This window comes from Ursus americanus, chromosome 5 (genome assembly GCF_024610735.1).
Source record: "Ursus americanus isolate L20-20 chromosome 5, mUrsAme1.1.p, whole genome shotgun sequence".
In the NCBI taxonomy this organism is placed as follows: domain Eukaryota; kingdom Metazoa; phylum Chordata; class Mammalia; order Carnivora; family Ursidae; genus Ursus; species Ursus americanus.
Genome location: NC_142131.1, coordinates 35239351 through 35258317, shown reverse-complemented (window position 1 = coordinate 35258317; position 18967 = coordinate 35239351). Strand labels below are relative to the sequence as shown.

The window sequence follows — 18967 nt, the reverse complement described above, 5'->3', positions numbered from 1 at the left end:
TCAGTGCAAGTAAGATTCTTCTTTTCTATGTGGAGACCAGAAGTCAGGAACGGTCTGAATATTTTTATAGGGTAGAGGAAGAATCAGTTTTAGAGAGAAGCCTTACTTGATTACATGAACCTCCCCTGTACAGATTGTTCTCCAAATGTTTTCTGGTGGGATGTGGTTGTTGCAATTATTATAATGATTATCTAACATAGCACGTTACATTTTCTCAAATGCTGCCATAAATATCTCATTTAAGGATCAACTTCTGGGCCCTCCAAATTAAAGGATAGAGTTTTCAAAGGGTGCCCAGGCTACTTGCCAGGCTAACTAAAATGGTTATCATATGCCATGTTTTTATGGATGCTTTGAACTCTCTGTTAAGTCTTGGCAAAACTAATGTGTCTAATTAGGTGTTACTTAAAGCTAACATGGCAACATAGTAGAGTCTAAAAAATACTTAAATGAATGAATAATCACAAACCTTTGTGCTAGGAGCTCAGATCATCTCTTTAAGAAAATCAGCTAGAGGAGTATAGAGGATCAAAGGGAGTAGGTAGTGTGAGAACACACGAAGGTGGTGTTGACTGCTGACTTGCCTCTCTTTGTTCTGCTTAAGTGTCAGACTGGTCTGGGTGTGTTCCTGCATCTAAGGGTGAGGAAGGAGTGTGCAGGGAGGGAAGAAAAGATCCTTTTATTTTATAATTAATGGAATAACTAAGATTTTTGAACATTTTTCTTGCAGATTTAAGGGACCATGATTTTAATGCTGTATGACTGAACTAGTGATTGGTTTATATCAAGAATATTCAAAATTAACTTTTTCACAAACCTTTCTCCTTGACTCAAACACCAAAAGTTTGTCAACATCAACTTAGAGAAACAGAACTAAACAAATGTGTTTTAGAATCCAAATTGAAACTTGAAAGGATACATAAGCAATGCTTTTCAATCACTTCACAGATCATTATCCCTTCCTTTTTCCTCCCTTCTGAAGTTCTCTTCCGAAATAACTAGATCTTTGTGTTCTGAAGCTTCTAAAGTTTCTGGAAGGATCCATATGACTTGATTCAGACCACAAGACAAATACCCTGCTGGGGCAAAGTGAAAGCCACAGGTGTTTTCACTTGGTACATCTGGTCACCTAGTCTTCTGACTTCTTTCCCAGAGGAGTATAGTCCCCAAATTTCTTAATATCCTTTTGGAGAACCATGAGGACTCCTTCATTTACAGTGGAATCTTATAGACAAAGAGGATATATTTCATGGCTTTAGATTTCTTCAGGGAAAACTAAGATTGTTATTGGAGCCTTAAAGATTTTTTTAAGCTAGTGATGGCTCTCTAATTAGAGAAGGGATGAAAAGTAACATTTGGGAAAAGCATGGCTGCTTTTCATAATTTTTGTATTTGTTTCCTATGACAACTGTAACAAATCACCACAACGCTGGTGGCTTAAAACAATTCACATTTACTCTCTTACAGTTTTGGGGGTCAGAAGTCTGAAATCAGTTTCACTGCGGCAAAACGAAGGTGTCAGCCTTACTCCCTCTGTACCTCAGTTGGCTCTAGAGGAGAATCTGTTTTCTTGACTTTTCCATCTTCTAGAGCTGTACTGCTTGTATTCCTTGGCTCATGACCCCTTCTTCAATTATCAAAGCCAGCCATGTGGCATCTTGGATTCAGTGGTCACACTACCTTTTTCTGTGTCAGCTTTGTTCTGTCTTTCTCTCTTACAAGGGTAACTGTAATTGCATTGGGTCCACCCAGATAATCCAGAATAATTTCTCTATCTCAAAATTCTTTTCTTTTAAATATTTATTTGTATATTTTAGAGAGAAAGAGAGAAAGGATGGGGGAAGGGGCAGAGGGAGAGAATCTTCAAGCAGACTCCCCGCTGAGTGTGGAGCCCAACTCAGGGCTCAATCTCACGACCCGTGAGATCACTACCTGAGCCACCCACATGCCCATCTACCTCAAAATTCTTAATCACATCTGCAAAGTCTCTTGCCACCTAAGATAGCAATCACTGTTTCCAGGAATGAGGACTTAGATACCTTTCGGGGGCCATTATTCAACCTACCACATTTTTGCTTTTAATTTTCACAACTATACCAACACACAGACATTGTTATCCCTATTCTACAGATAGGGCCACTGAGGCACAGACAGATTAAGAAATGTATCATTATTTCAGGTAATAAGCAGCACAGCCAAAGCTCAAATCCAATTCTTCCAGGTTTATGGAAGAAAAGAAGGAAAACCAGAAATACAAAGCAACACTGATGATAACTTTTTCACATCTTTTTTCTCAAATTCCTTTCCCATCTTCTTACACAACAAGGAAAACTGTGTTTTATGCAGTTCCTTTACATCTGCTGGCATTTGGCAGAACAAAAAACTCTCGATTTCCAGCTGTGGAATTGGAAAATAATGGTCACTGGCCATCGGTTGGGACTGAACTTCATATTTTATCTAAATCCCTTTTATGACTTTTTTCACTTTTCAGCTTATATTATAAAGGCACTTTTTGGTCCTTTCAATGTGCCAGTCACTGTTCTAAGCAACCTTATAGCATCAACTCATTTAACCCCTGAATGCACCTCAGCTGTAGGTGCTATCACTACTTTTAGTTTTTTCATTTCACAAATGAGAAAATTGAACTGCATAGTGGTTAAGTAATTTGATTAATTTTGCACAGGGACCTGGGATCGAGTCTGGTGTCAGGCTCAGCTGGGAGTCCGCTTCTCCCTCTACCCCTCCCCCTGCTCGTGATCTCTCTCTCATACACACACTCTCTCTCTCAAATAAATAAATAAAATCTTTTAAAAAATCTTTTTTTCACAGACTAGGATTCAAGCCCAGGTATCTTTAACCACTAGGTACTGTACTATACAGGCTAATGCTTATATATATTTTAAATTTCTTCTATAAGAGGAGGCTTTATTCTTTTTTTAAAAAAATTCTTATTTATTTATTTGAGAGACAGCAAGCATGAGAGAGTACAAGCAGGGAGGGGAGGAGGGGCAGAGGGAGAAGGAGAAGCAGACTTCCCACTGAGCAGGGAGCCTGACACGGGTCTTCATCCTAGGATCCTGGGATCATGACCTGAGCCGAAGGCAGACACTTAACTGACTGAGCCACCCAGGTGCCCAGAGGAGGCTTTATTCTGATTTCCCTTTTTTTCCCAAATCACCGAGTATAGTTTATTACACATGATAGGCCTTTAGGTGCTGAATAAATAAATGAAAACTGATTATTATTGTTACTTCTGTTTTTCTCATATATTTTTCCTGAATATATGCCTTCAGAACCTTGCTACTCAATGTGTGGTCTCCAAACTAGCAGCAGAGAGATCACCTGGAGCCTTATGAGAAATGGAGACTCCCAGGCCCCACACCAGACCTACGGAATCAGAATCTGCATTTTAATAAGCTTCCCATGTGATTCATGTGCACATTAAAGTTTGAAAACCACCCTTTAAAGCATATATATTAGATTTAACAAACTTAGTACACAATATCCACATGGTTCTCTCACCCTTTTATACACTTGAATGCTGTGGCTCTGGCCTCTTTAATTCCATCCTAAGTCTAACATTATACGATTTGTCCAGTTTCATAAAAGCCATTCCTTTTGAAACCATTCATTTCTATGTGAGAAAAGCAGTGTTACTTAAGGAAAATATTAGTAGTTTTTTTTCCTTCAAACCAAGTATACAAAAATCTTCCCTGCCCCCAAGCACATGTACAGACCAGGCTTTAGCAGGCTGCCCTGCAGGTGAGCTGGAGAAAGCAGCAGCCCAGGTAGAACAAGGACTCGAAACCTCTCCCTGGTACAGGGGAGGAAGCTGTTTATCACCATGACCTAAAATAAAGCCCCTAAAGTAGCTCGTATGTTTCAACCATCAGGAAAGTTTCATAGCAACCCTCTCACCTTCTCACACTCACCTCCAGGTAATAAGCAGCAGAGCTCCAGACCCTGTGGCACCTGGCTGCAAAAACTTGTGAGTAAAGAAGAGAATGATATAGATCAACCAAGGAAATGCCTTCCAAAGAATCTGAAGGGTGGTTGGTGATGCCAAGACTGAGGAATCCCTCTCTAAACTAAGAGTTGATACCACTATAAAGATAAAGGACTTACCCAGCATGGAGGGAGATCAGATCACCACAGATCCCTGCTCTTGACATTGGCAATCAAATCAATCTGACTCCTAAAGTGGGACAGGCAAATCAAACTGCAAAGAAACCAACAATTTCAGACAATCTATCCTACTTCTCTTTCAGAACTCAGTTGACTGTACTAGACTTTCTGTTTTGATATTTTAATCTCCATCTACATAAAAAAGTATTGGTAGATTGCTACAATTAACATGATATCTTCAATCTATAAATACAGAGGATGCTGACACCCCACCATCTGCAGGGTGGGCATTTTTGAGACTTTTAGCCTCCAAACTTGGATTTAAACAGCCTGACCCTAAGTGTATTTAACTAAGGACATTTTCTTCTGATTAATATCAAGTACTAGAAAATGAATTGACCTGCACTCCTGAATCAGTCAAAACCTAGACAAAATACATGAAACAATAGCTTTCAAGACATAGGACATGGGGCAACAAATGACAATGATTTCTGAGAAACATGAAACAAATTCAGTAAGCCCTAATCACCAACTTACTTCCTGGGCAGTTTCCAGGCTGCAGCACCAGGAGAAGATACCGAGGTAGAGCCTGACATTCTCCCTGAGTTGAGGTGACATAGCTGGGAGTGTGGGTAGGCTAGTTTCCAGGTCAGAATACCAGTGGGGAAAGAGATATCAAAGAGAGAATGTGAGATCTGCAGAAGGACTCCCTGGAGTATTCACCTGAGCTCTGATCACCACAGGACTGAAAGGTAACCATCAGATGACAGGGAAAGAACCATAGGAAAGGATTAAAGGGAACAAAACTTTGAGCATATATGGAACAGGGAAGAGTGCCCATTTCCACTGGCCAGAAATGGAAAACCTCATAATTTGCAGGATATTGGATAGGCTACCATATTAGTTTTCTATTACCGTGTAATAATTTACCACAAATTGAGAAGCTTGAAAACAATACCCATTTATTATTTTAGTTATGTATATCAAAAGCCCAGGCAGGCTTGACTGAGTTCTCGGCTTAGGGTGTCATAAGGCCAAAATCAAGGCATAGTTGGGCTAGGCTCTTACCTGGAGGCTCTGGGGAAGAATCTGTTTCCAAGTTCATTTTGGTTATTGGCCGAATTTGGTTACTTGCGGTTATAAGACTGAGGTCCCCATTTTCTTTCTGGCTGTTGGCCAGGGATTGCTCTCAGTTCTTAGAGGCTACTCACAGATCCTTTCCACATGATCCCCTTACATTTTCAAGCCAGTAATGACACATATGACACATCAAATCACCCTTCTGCTTAGAATATTTGACCTACTTTTCTGCAACCATTCAGAAACAAGTATCTGCTTTTAAAAAGCTCATATAAGTTAGGTCTACCTGGATCATCTCTCTATCTTAAATTCAACTTATTAGCAACAATTATATCTGCAAAATCTCTTTTCCCATGTATTGTAACATCATAATGGGAATAACACCTGAGGTCAAAAACATGGAAGCCATCAGGACTCTGCCAAACAGAAGTACTCAGAAGGGTCTTCCGTTAGCAGTGGTAAAAATAGCCCTCCACTAACTGCTTCCCTGATCCAGATTAACAAAGTTTACAAGCAAGACCTAAAAGCACCAAACTATTTTCAGGTTACTTAACTACTTCCCAGAACAAAATTCTAGAATACCTATAGAACACCAAAAAAATAAAGCAGCCAAAAAGGTAAAAATTGCAATATCTGGCATCTAATAAAAAAAAATACCAGGTCTGCAAATCAGCAGGAATGTCTGACCTATAATGAAAAGATAAATTAAACCATCAATACCAAGTCAGAACTGATAGCAATGACAGAATTATGGACAAAGATCTTAACATAGTTATCATGTCTATATTCCATATGACAAAGATGCTACAGGGAAAACTAACCATGCTAAGGAAAAATGTGGAATATATATATATTATTTTTAAAAGATACACAATGAACTTTTAGAGATGAAAAATACACTATGTGGAATTGATGTTGTATTAGATATTGCAAAAGAAAATATTAGTGAACTGGAAGATAGTAATAAACACTATCCAAAACAAAACACACAGAGAAAAAAAGAATAAAAATAAACAAATAAACAAAACATTCACAAGATATGGGCAATTTCAAGTGCCCAACATAGATATAGTTGGAATCTTCAAAGGGGAACAGAAACAATGTAAGAAATAATGGCTGAGAAACTTCCAAATTTGTTGGAAACTATAAATCCACAGATGCAAGAGATTCAACCAACTCCCAAGTATTAGAAAAATGAGGGAAATATCTTTCAAATGTCATAACATAATTCGAATTTCATAATCATAATCAAATTTCTCAAATACAGTGATAAAAAGAAAGTCTTAAAAGCAACCACAAAAAATGATCATAATATATACAGAAGAACAAAGCATGAAAACATTTCTCATCAGAAACAATGCAAATAAGAAGACAGTGGAGCAACACCTTTAAAGTACTAAAAAAATTATTATCAACATAGAATTCTACACCCAACAAAAATATCTATTTTAAACGAAGGTGAAATAAAGATTTTTTTTAGATATACATCAGTTGAAAGAGTCCATCACCATCAAACCTGCACAAAAAGGAGTGTTAAAATTGCATGGAGCACTGGGTGTTATATGCAAACAATGAATCATGGAACAGTACATCAAAAACTAATGATGTACTGTATGGTCACTAACATATTATGATAAAAAAATATGCACACACACACACACACACACACACGCAAACACACAAAAGAAAACTTTTGGTCACAGGGAAAATGATACCAGATAGAACTATGTATCTAAATAAAAGAAAAAATAACATCAGAAATCGTAGCTACAGGGTAAATATTTATCATTTATTTATTATAGGAATAACTTTAAAAGATAATTGGCCATGCAAAACAGGGAATGGCAAACTTTTTTCTGGAAAGGGTCAGAGAGTGCATATTTTAGGCATTGTGGGTCATACAGTCTTTGTGGAACTACTCAGCTCTGCGGTTCTATCATGAAAGCATCCATTAAAGTATGTAAATGAATTGTTATGGCTATGATACAATAAAACTTCATTTACCAAAAAGGTGGCAGGCTGGTTTGGCTACTGGACCTTGGTTAGCCAATCCCTGATTTAAAGCAAAAATAATAATGATGCAGTGTGGAATTTATGATACATATAGAAGGAAAAGGTTTGACAGCTACAACATATAGGCCACAAGGCGAGAATTAGAAATTTATTGTTGTAAAGTTCTAAACTTGTATGTGAGGCAGTATATCATTACTTGAAGATAGACTGTGCTCAGTTACATTAAATGTACTCTATCTGAACACATCAGTGAAAAGACAGAGATTATCCAATTAGATAAAAATAAGACCCAACTATATGCTATCTACAAAAAAAGTCACCTCTAAATTAACTTATCAATAAATTACAATTGATCAACTGTAAATTAATAACTAAGTAAAAAGTAAAAAAAAAAATGGAAATAGATATGGCATGCAAACACTAATAAAAAGAAAGCCAGAAAAGCTATATTGGTATCAATTAGAAAACCCTTAAGAATGAGAAATATTGCAGTGGATAAAGTGGGACAATAAATAACAATAAGAGCCAATCCTCCATAAAGACATAACAAACCTAAATGTGTATCTACCTAAGAACAGGAATTTAAAGGATAAATACACAAATCTATCATTTTAACTGAAGTTTCAACACTTGTCTTTCAATCACTGATAGGAAAAATGGACAGAAAATAAGTAGAGATATAGAAGAGCCTACCAACACAACCAAAACACTTAACCTGACATTTATAGATACTCCATCCAACAACGGAATACACATTCTTCTCAAGTGCACATGAATGTTCATCAAGACAGACCATATCTGTGCCATAAAACAAACCTTAACAAATTCAAAAGAAAAGAAATTATACCACATATTTTCTGAACAAAGCAAAATTAAGCTAGAAATCAAAAATAGAATGGTATCTGGAAAATTCACAAGTACCTGGAAATCAAACAACACACTTCTAAATAACCCATGAGTCAAAGAGTTCTCAAGAGAAATTTTAAAATATTCTGAATTCAATGAAAGGGAAATACAACATCAAAATTTAAAAGTTAAATATGTACCTACCATACAATGCAGCTATTCCATTCAGGTAAATACAAATACCTATGAGAAAAGAAAAAAGAAGAAAATTACATCCATGCAATGATTTTTACATGAATGCCCTTAAAAATCTTTATTTGTAATTGCTAAAAATTGGAAGCAACTCAAATGTCTATTAACAGGTGGACAGATAAATTTTGGTATATCCATACAGTGGAATTCTATCTGCAATAAAAAGGGATAAGCAAATTTTGGTGTATTCATGCAATGTCATACTGCCTGGAATAGAAAGGAATGAAGGAATGAATAAATAAATAAATTTTTAAAAATGCACACAACGGTATCGGTGAATTTTAAAACTGTTATGTTGAGGGAAATAAGCCAGGCAAAACAGAATTCATATCATATGATTCCATTTATATAAGATTCTAGAAAATACAAACCAGTCCATAACAACAGAACAGCCTTTAACTGGAGGTAGGGGATTGAGGGGAACGAGGTAGGGATTGTAAACAGAACCAAACTTCTGGGGGTGATGGCTATGTTCACTATAATGATTATAGTGATAGTTTCAGGAGTATATAAATATGTCAGAATATATCAAAATTGCACACTTTTAAATGTGCACAGTTCTTCTTCGTCAACCTTGACAAAGCAGTTAAACATAAAAATCAATCAGGGAAATCCATGTGAACTTGCACAATTTCAGATGACTTTAACTAGGTATCTTGCTGCACTTGGAATCAAAGCACAAGCAACTTCCATCTTCCACCCTATCCTATCACATCCTAGCACAGGTAAAAATAGATATGAGGGTCTTATCAGAGCTGAGTTCATAAAATTTTGCTTGTATGTCTAGAGTTTAAATTGATGTTACCAGTTCCAAAAAAAATTGTAAAAAGAAAAGCCTTAACGATAAATATAATTCAAAAGAATAACTATCATCCCTAACCTTGACATTTAGCATCCTTCAGCCTATTCACTACTTCTCCCTCTGGACCATAATTACCGGCAATGGCATCGAGTTCTCTCTTTTCCATTATGCCATAGGGTCTTTTTTAATAAAATTGTCCGGATCCACTATTAAGATGCTGTGTTACTTCATGTTCAAGTAGTTTTCACTTTTTATTCAGAATAAAATGCTCAAATTGGGTAGTTTTATCACTACTTATCCCACATCTAGGGAAAAATCAGATCATATTTGGCAGCAAGCATAGCCAGTAACTCGTTTTAATGCCGCAGCAGGCCTTGCCTGCAAGGGAGCACACCCCTGCTATAGGGGTGCCGAGGATGCATGAAACTCATAGAGTACCCTGACTCACTCAAATAAAACAGTGAACCAGGTCATGAAAAGTTAGAGCAAAATGTATAATTTTGCAGCCCATCCCACATCTGTTCAATCATACTAGCATTCACAGCCAATATATTAAATTGAATACCCTAATGCTATTGGCCATTTCTGATTTGGAGTTGATTTCCTTAAAGTATGAGCATTTTGTTTTTCTGATTTCAAAAAATCCTCAAAACTGTTCTCCACTTAACTAAAGACAGCGGTATGGATGCTTGCTCCCAACAAAGCAGCCCATAGCCCTCCACCCATTGGAAAGTCAGTTGCTAAGAAAATAATGCCTTTCGGCTTTAGTGATGGATGGAGTTCAGGCCTCATGAACATTTGAGCATTGCAACCCCACCTCTCACACAGGAAGAATCCCTGGTGCCCTCATGCTCTTTGGCTTTCACTGTTGGGTGGCCAAGGAAATAGTTTGTGGTCAGTGGTCACACAATAATCCTTGACAAGTGGTTACTGCCATTTGGAATCTCAAGTCTCAAAGGCGTACTTCCTCTCTTTTGTCTATTGTTACTGCAGGAGCTTCAGCCCATAGCTGGTTGTGGTCATTGTTATTTTTCAGTGACAGGAAGTTGCTATTGTCTGGTTTTGGTTGAGTTTCTTTAGCCTGCTCTTTCTGTGTCCACGTGATTAACAGCACCAGGAAAACGCTGTTTGTATTCATCCTCTCTGAAATGTCAGCTTCCCCTAGACCCTGGCTGCTCGGGCTAAGTGGAATTTTCCCGCACAAACGTCCCCCAGTTTGTCATTCTTGATTTGGCAGCGAACTGACCTGTCATCCTTCATTCTGCATAAGTTATTTACAATGTCTGGAACATTTCGGAAAAGTAAAATAAGGAGGCCTAAAGTCAACACATTTTAAAAGAAATTCTACGCTGTCCTCTCCACTTTCCCAGTAAGGTGGTAGTGAAGTGGCGTGAGGGCAAGCTGTGTCCCCACCCTTCTTAAATAAAGAATCCCTTTGGATGGGCGTCTTAGCCGCAGAAATGGAGACATCTTCTTCAAAATGCCCCCTGGGGTTCCCCTGATGCTTTTCTTATTGGTATTAGTAGAGTCAACTACAGAATTCTTGCTCAGCACTTTATTAGGCCTTTGTACAGCTCTGTTTAGAAATTTGCCTCATAATATATTTGGCCAATGGCTTCAGAACTACCACTCTGCTGACTTTGTACAACTGCCTACCAACCCTGAGTTGCCTATCTCCAGGATTCTTTTATGAGAGAAATAAATTTTTACCATAATCTCTAGATTAAGTTGTCTTAATCCCTGGACCTAATCTCTGGAACCTATGAAGGTTACCTTGAGTGACAAAGTTTGTGGATGATGTGCTTAAATCAAGGGTCTTGAGATGACAAGAATACTCTGGATTATCTTGGTGGATGCTAAGTACCATCCCAAGGGTTTATAAGAGAAAGGCAGGGGGAGATCAGACACACAGAGGAGAAGACAATTGAGAATAGGAGCAAAGATCACAGTGATGTGGCCACAAGCTAAAGAATGCTGGCAACCACCAGAAGCTGGCAGAGACAGGGCATGGATTCCACCCTCATGCCTCCTGAAAGAATGCAGCCCTACTGACACTTTAATTTGTGTCCAAGGACTGATTCCAGACTTGTGGCTTCCAGGACTATGAGAAAATAAATTCCTGCTGTTGTAAGCCAAAAAAACATAAAAATCTTAAGGACTGTCAGAACAAGAGACACCTTTGGGATTTTCTGAAATCTCCACTTCTCGTTAGGGATTCAGTAATGACATATAGGGCAGCATCATTTGCTCCCATATGTCTCAGACTGAAATTCTGTCCCAGAAACATGTACAATTGATGACCTCACTGTATTTCTGTACCCCTGATGCATAAAATAAATGCAGTTTGGCCACCTCTGAGGACAGGACCAAGCAGACATTTGTTAAGGGAGGGCTACTCTGGGGGATATTATCAGAGGCAGAGATAACTCACATCCCTAACTTCTCTTTCCCTTCAAAATCACAAATCAACAGACCTGTCTTCCATAAATTTATCGAGTTTTCTTGACCCTATTTATATTTTCAGTCTTCATGAACTCCTGAGGTAATGAATCTTAGAACTGCTGTTTAAGAGGTTTGATGGTGTCTCCTATAGGAAAACAGAAATGGAGTGAAGGCGGGTCATTCAGGCAGAGTCACTGTGCTGCAAGCCAGACCAAAGGGCTCTCTGAGCCTACCTATGTACCCACGCCCCTCCCGTGATTACAGAACAGCTCATCGTGCCCAGTTCTTGGTGGGCAGAAGAAAACATACAGCCCACCTCTGCCAGCTGTGTTTTCCATCATAATTTAAAATTCACACTGAAGCTAGAGCTAATATGCTTAGCTGGGCTACACAGGTCCTTAACCTTTCTTTTGGTAGAAAGGACTATTGACATCTTTCTTGAAAAAATATTTACTACTACCTGTGAAGCTGCTTTGTGCTACTTGGTGTTCAGGGTAAATAAAACAGGTGTGGTTCTTACCACTTGGGGATTCTGTGGGTAAAAGGAGCAAAAATAGGCAGACAAATAGATACAGGAGATGGAATAACTATGCAAACACATAAATAAATTAAGAAGACGATTAAATATTTACAGTATATACCAGAGTTACCCTGCCTTACAAGTGCTAAAGTAAAATGGATGGATGGATGAAAGGAGAGGAGAGGAAGAAAAAATCAATCTCAGGAACTAGGGGAAAAGTTAAAGAAGGTCTATGACTAGATTGTTCTTAATCTCATCCTACTAATAAAGAGATAGGCAGTACTCCATAGATTTGTTACAAGAGGAAAGCTCATATTGGGCACCACATTTTCAAGAGAGTTAGTCTGATATGGAGAGCTAAGCAAAATAAAACAAAAACAACTGCAATAAAAATTGAAAAGATGGAGGGAATAGTTTTGTAGTGTGTGTGGATCAAGGGGAGAGGAGTAGACAGGGAGGAAGGATTTGGGGGAACAGATTTCTTGCATAGTTGGTTACAATGTGGGCAGTGGGAGTTTTCAAAGTTCTCCAGATGGTTCTAACACCCGGCCAAGTTTGAGAGCTACTGACCCACATCACTCTACAAATGGCCACCAGAGTAAACTTTCAATTATTTTTATTTTAGTGATTCTTCAAAAAGATACCACATTCTTTCCTTACCAATTACTGTTAGGTGTCCTCGCTTTCATTTATTCTTTCAACATATGACCTGTAATAGCCATAGATAATTATTTTCTGCTCTGACTCTTGGGCTTTAACTTGTAAAATGAAAGTAATACTATCTACTTATAGTTTTGCCTGAAAGATTAAATGAGGCAACATTTACAACGCATTTAGCACAGTGCTTGGCACAGAGAAAATACAGAGAAACAGCGGCAATTATTAATAACTCCCTTTATTCTCTGACAGATGATTTGCTAAGGGTACACTCTACCATGGAAAGCATCGGGCTAACCACGTCTGTATCTTTGTTCATGTTGCCCTTTTCCCTGGGTATAGGCTCCATTTCTCTCAGTCTAAGCCCTGCCTATCTGAAGTTCTACCTCCTGGAGGTCTGTTTAGGTGGTGTCCCCAAACACTTTATCCTAAACAATCCCTCCCCATTTTGGCACTCTTAAGGACACTTTTGTCCTCAGTCTTTAAGTAGTCTTGAACTGTCTCTTCACTTTACTATGCATGTTAAGCATTGTCTCTGCAGTTTTGTCATAAATTCTTTGTGATCAGTATTTGGTTGCATCATCATTGCACATCCATGCTTGTGCACGCAGAGCCCATTTATCGTGTTGAATTGAATAATCATTTGCATCTAAGAGACACCCAATAGACTGCAAGCTCCATGAGAGCAGGGACCCTGTGTGTGGGATTCATCTAAATCTCCCCAGGACCTGGGATAACACCTAATTCATAATAGGTACTTGTATCTGCTGGTTCTGCCATAACCAAGTAGTAAAGATTGGGTGACTTAACAGATTTATTTTCTACCTTTCTGAAAGCTAGAAGTCTGAGATCAAGGCATTGGCAGGGTTGATCTCTTCTGAAACCTCTATCCTGAGTTTGTAGATGGCCTTCTCTACTTGTGTCTGCGTCTTAATCTCCTCTTCTCTTAAGGACACTAGTCCTATTGGATTAGGGCCCACCCTAAATCCTCCTTTTCACTTAATTACCTCTCTAAAGACCCTATCTCCAGATAACAATCACATTCTGAGATACTGGGAGTTAAGACTTCAACATTTGAATAGGGTGGGGAGGCATGCAATTCCGCCTATAACACTGCTCAGTAGTATTTGTTGAATGAATGAATGGCATTTGGTTCAGTATGTCATCACTGCCCAATCTAGTGTTACTGCTTAGTACAGTCTCCCATGTATTAAGCAACTATTATGTTCCCATCTTAGGTGGTTGTGGTAGGAAGATGACTAAGCTATAATTTCTGCCTGAAGCAACTTACATTCTAATAGAAGAAACCACCACAAACAATTTCAATAAATGGAAAATAAACTAAGTTAAAAGTATACACAGGGGAATATGTGAGACAGAAGAGAAATGTTAAGCCCAGGAGGGGTTTCAAGGAAGGCTTCCTTGAGGAGATAATTTCTGAAGTGAGTTTTAAAAAACAAATGAGAACTTTATAGGAAAGAAAGACACCAAGGAATTGATTTTAGTATTAAGTGATTACACTGTCTACACAGAGTGGTAGATGGATTTAAGGCAGGGGCAATATTAGAGACATGGAGAAGAATAAAGAGATGATCACAATAGCTCAGGTGAGAGATGAAGAGGGTAGGCCAGCGGTACTCAGTGCGCAGAAATCAAGTGTGAGAAACATTTAACGGGTAAAATCTACAGGCTTTATTGGCAAACGGAATATGGAGGTGATAGAGAAGCAGAGGTAGAGGAAAGCTCAAAGGGAAGGAGAAGCGTAGAAGAATGTGCAGTCTTGTTTTAAAACCAGTGTAATCAGCAGCACAGGGAACTTGTAAGAAATGCAAATTCTTAGAGTCCACAGTAGATCCCTGAATCAGAGTACCTGGAGGTGAGATCCAGGAACCTGTGTTTTAACAAGCCCTCCAGGTGATTCTGACACCTGCGAAAAGCCCTAACTCTGAAGGAAAGAAACATTTTCTTTGTATCCTGGGGGGAAAAATGATCTCACCTTTGTTTCTTTCTAATAACTCTCATTGAATTATTCATGTCTCGGTGCTTGCTGTATATCCCAAAACCAATTAGTTGAGGAGAGGGAGAAACAGTGGGGGTGGTTTGGATTGTCTATATGAGTGTGTGTTGGGGGAAAAAGGGTGGGAAAATGCCCAAATACAAATGATCTCTGCATCAAAAGATTTTCTGAAATCTAGTTTTCCTCATTTACATACTCAAATTTAATGACCTAGTTTGGGGGAAATATTTTCCATTAAGGTCACCAATCAAAAGGAAATATAAGCACATCAGAGAAAAAAGTTCCAACTTGGGGAGCAAGATTTGGAAAGCACAATTTTATTTTGATTGCCCAGTGTGTTACTCATGTCTAATAAAAGAGAGGATGCATTAAAATAATTGGTCAATATCTCAATAGATGTTTTAGTGGAACCCCATGGTGGAATCAATAATGGTGACCCCAATGCAATGACCTTTGGAGCTCACAACTCTGCTGTCTCACAGGCTATTTCCAATTGACTTAATAGAAAATGTTCAGGTGCAAAACCAAACGGTTCGATTCCTGGAAAATCATTAGTAGTTAAGTAATTAAACAATCACTCACTTATTAACTTTTTCCAGGTACTGTGGTCACACTTGACAACACCAATATTGCCTGGTAATTATATAAATTATTCCCTTTCCCTATTTAGTAGTTGCCAAAAAAATATTTTTTTCATGGAGATAACAGACAGGGACATAACCTTCAAAGCATGGGGGTGGGAATAGGGTGCTAAGTTCTCTGGAGGACAACTGCTAATTCACAACATATATTAGGAGCAAGCAGAATGGAGGGATGGAAACAAGGATTTGTTTAATGTATTACTTGAAATTTTAATAAGCATAAGCATTTCATAAATATAAAGTTGTCTTTTAAAAATACAACGTAAAATGAAAGAAAAGACAAAATGTTTTGGTTCAATCCCTGATTCTGTAACCTCTTAGTTATATGATTGTGGGCATGCCACTTAGCCACTCTAGGCTTCATTGTTCTCATCTGTAAAATAGAAATGCTTACCTCAAAGGATCGCTGCCACATGAAAAGAGCTAGTATAGGTAAAGCACTTAAAGCAATGCCTAATGAATACTTAATAACACTAGCTTTTGAATCAGCTCAGATCAGAGTTCAAATCCCAGGTCTTCTACTTACTAGCTATATGCCCTTGGATCAAACATTTCACCTCTGTAAGCCTTATTTATTGGTTAGCTTTTAAGGTATGTAAAATGAGGGCAAGATTATCTATCCTGTAAGACATTGGAGGACACCGAGTAGACACTTAACAAACAATAGCTATTTCACATTCGCTCTTCAGCATGGATTTTGTCTTCTACATCCATTTGCTTCCATTGTCTCTGTTACTTAGCCTCAGTTCAGCCCTCGGTATTGCCCAGTCCACACTGGGACTGGCAGAGGACCTTCTTCACAAAGAAGGGATCGATTTCTTCATTTCGTGTGTTTGTGGAAAGGCCGTCTTACCTATGTCTGCTCTCAGATTGTTCAGGAACCACAGCCTGGGGACGCCACAATCAGTGGGGAAAGAGGGCAGAAATGATCTCAGACACATTTTCTTGATGTTTTCTCATTTTTACCGACACAGCCTCTGTCTTATTAGAATGAATTCTTAGCCATCTGGCTTTCATTCAAGCCTCAAATTCAGTCAGGCACAAGCAATGAGTCAATATGGTCAGAAATGGATGAAAAGAATTTCATAAAAATACAAAACCACAGAAGAAAAGGCGATTAGATATGACTACATTATTGTGTTGTTGTTCTACCTCTCTATGACAAAAGCACAACATGAAAAATAAAAGGTCAAATGATATGTGGAAAAAGTATCTGCAGTAAGGACAGCAAAGTGTTAGTGCCCTTGATATATGAGGAGCACTTGTAAATCATTAGTATGAAAAAGACTAGTTACCCCAATGGGGATATTTAAAAAAAGAAAAAAAAAAGAACCAACAAAGGATATGAATAGAACGTTCACAAACGAAGACAAAGAATGAATAAATGGATGAAAAATGACTGAACTAGTAACAAATAAAAGTAAATTAAAACTGAAATGTGAACAAGTTAAAAAAACCTGAAATTTCATCAGACGGTCAAAGGTTTTATAAATTGAGGATTCCTCGCTTTGGTAGGATATGGGAAAATGGTACTTTACAAAGTGTTGATGTAACCTCACCGAGGGACAGTGATACACACTGCAACACATGTCAAAAGTTTAATGGCCATATCATTTGATCTAGTAATTCTACTCTTAGGAACTTATCCTAAGATAAATGGTCAAGATGTATATAAAGAATGTGTGTTACATAACTGTTCATAATAGAAAAAACTTTTAAATAATCAAAATCTATTAATGCAATTAGTTAAACATAAAAATGGATCAATGATTTTTCCATACAAGAGAAAAAATACTCCCATCAAATATATTGTACAATTATATCTGTTGACAGAGTTATCTGTCCCTCATATAGGGGAAACAAGCAGAGAAACAAGCTTCTGCAAAGGCCCTATAATGGGAAAGGCTCTGGTCCACATGAGATTTTGTAATCAGTTCTTCCTAGAGTCCACCCTAAGTTAAAACAGAAGTGGAACTCCTCTAGGCAGGGCCCCTAGCTGTCTTGTTCACTGCCATATGCCAAATGTCTTGCACAGCCCTGGCACAGGAGATATCTGCTAAACTGAATTGCATGACATTTCTACAGAGGTGTTGCAGTGAGGGTATATAGAAGAGTGTGTGGAAAGATGCTTGCCAAATGTTGATACCAACAATCCTATGTTGAAGGATTTGAGGTAATGCTTTCTTTCTTTCTTTCTTATATTTTCATGTACTGTTTGAAATTTTAATGAAAAGAATGAGTCAGTTTCACAATTAGAAGTAGCTAATCACATTACTGTCATCTAAAAACTCCAAAAACCAAGAAAAGATCTGAACAAGAAAAGTAGTACACCGCTGGCCGTTGGTCTTGGATGCATGCAGTTCATTTCTTGCAAGTAGCTCTCCTCAGTTCAGAGGTTACCAACAAGGCAGCCGCAGTTGAAAACAGTTGCAAAGGCAGTTGGCATAATCCAGGGCTCCGCAAATGTATGTTTGTCCACAGCTCAACAAGGAGCCTCCCCAACACCAGCATTGCAGTTTCCGCTGCCCCTCCGTAAAGGTATGTTCTTCCCCTTCTTCAACCACCTGGCAGCAGCTACCACTCATCCTTTAACCCCTGGCTCAAATCTCACCTCCCCTGGAAACATCCCCAATTCTGGTGCTTCCCCTCTGTGTCCCCCACAACACTCTCTTTATTCATCTTGTGTCCCCATCTCTCAGATCAGGCTATCAACGATCCATTTACTTGCATGTTTTATCCAAACATGTGAGCTCCTGCAAAGCAGGAAGCATGTTTTATTCATCTGCTATTTTCAGGTCCAGCATCATACATAGCAAAAGCTCAACAGAAGTTGTGAACAAACCAGCATACAGTAGCTGATTTCTCTTGGGCTTTGCAATACAGTTATTACTGTCCCTGAAGAAAGCTCCCACACCCCCAGGTTCTCCTGCAGCTGGCTTGGCCTAACTCCCCCAAGCCGTGCCAGGCCCTCAGCAGATACGCATTCATATGAGGGCATCCAGATCAGAAGGATGGAGATGGCGTACTTCCCAAATATCATGAAGGCTATGGGATGCTGCCCTTCTGTGTCCTCTGACTGCCTTATACCTTTCTGTGTTCGAATAAAAACAAGAGAAGATATCAATTTAAAGTTATGTGTCCAGGCACCAAAGCTTTCTGAAGGAAGAGAGTATACCTCCAATGCATGATTTACCCGTGGGTGAAGAACATGACACCTCTTTCATCACTCCGATCCTCAGCACTGTGCAGGCACAATCCGCTCACACATCAGAGGGCTCTGGGCAGCCCAGCACTTACATAGTCTTCCTCTGAACCCCTTAGCCATGGACCACCAGGTGAGTTTATGCCAAGCAAGCACCTTTGGCAGCCAAAAGTATACAAATGTCACCCGAGCAAAGAGAAATAATGAAAACTGGGAATTATGTTGCTGACAGACTGGCACCGTTTTATCTGATTTTGTGAGGTTTCTCTCCTATGTTAAGCAGGAATGCAAACACTAAGCTGTTCCACCTTAGCTGAGCTTTTCAAATGGTGCTGCCTTGGAATCAGAACTGTGGAAAATGATAATGTTT

General features: G+C 38.6%; 1 long non-coding RNA gene across 3 annotated transcripts in view; it reads right to left on the bottom strand.

Annotated features, from left to right (window-relative positions):
* The window catches only part of LOC123800227 (uncharacterized), a 370362-nt gene that overhangs the window by 139816 nt on the left and 211579 nt on the right, over positions 1-18967 (bottom strand). For all 3 annotated transcript variants that reach the window (XR_006781863.2, XR_015724495.1, XR_006781864.2), the window contains one exon: positions 8269-8307. This is a non-coding gene — a long non-coding RNA (uncharacterized LOC123800227). The remainder of the gene's footprint in view (positions 1-8268; positions 8308-18967) is intronic.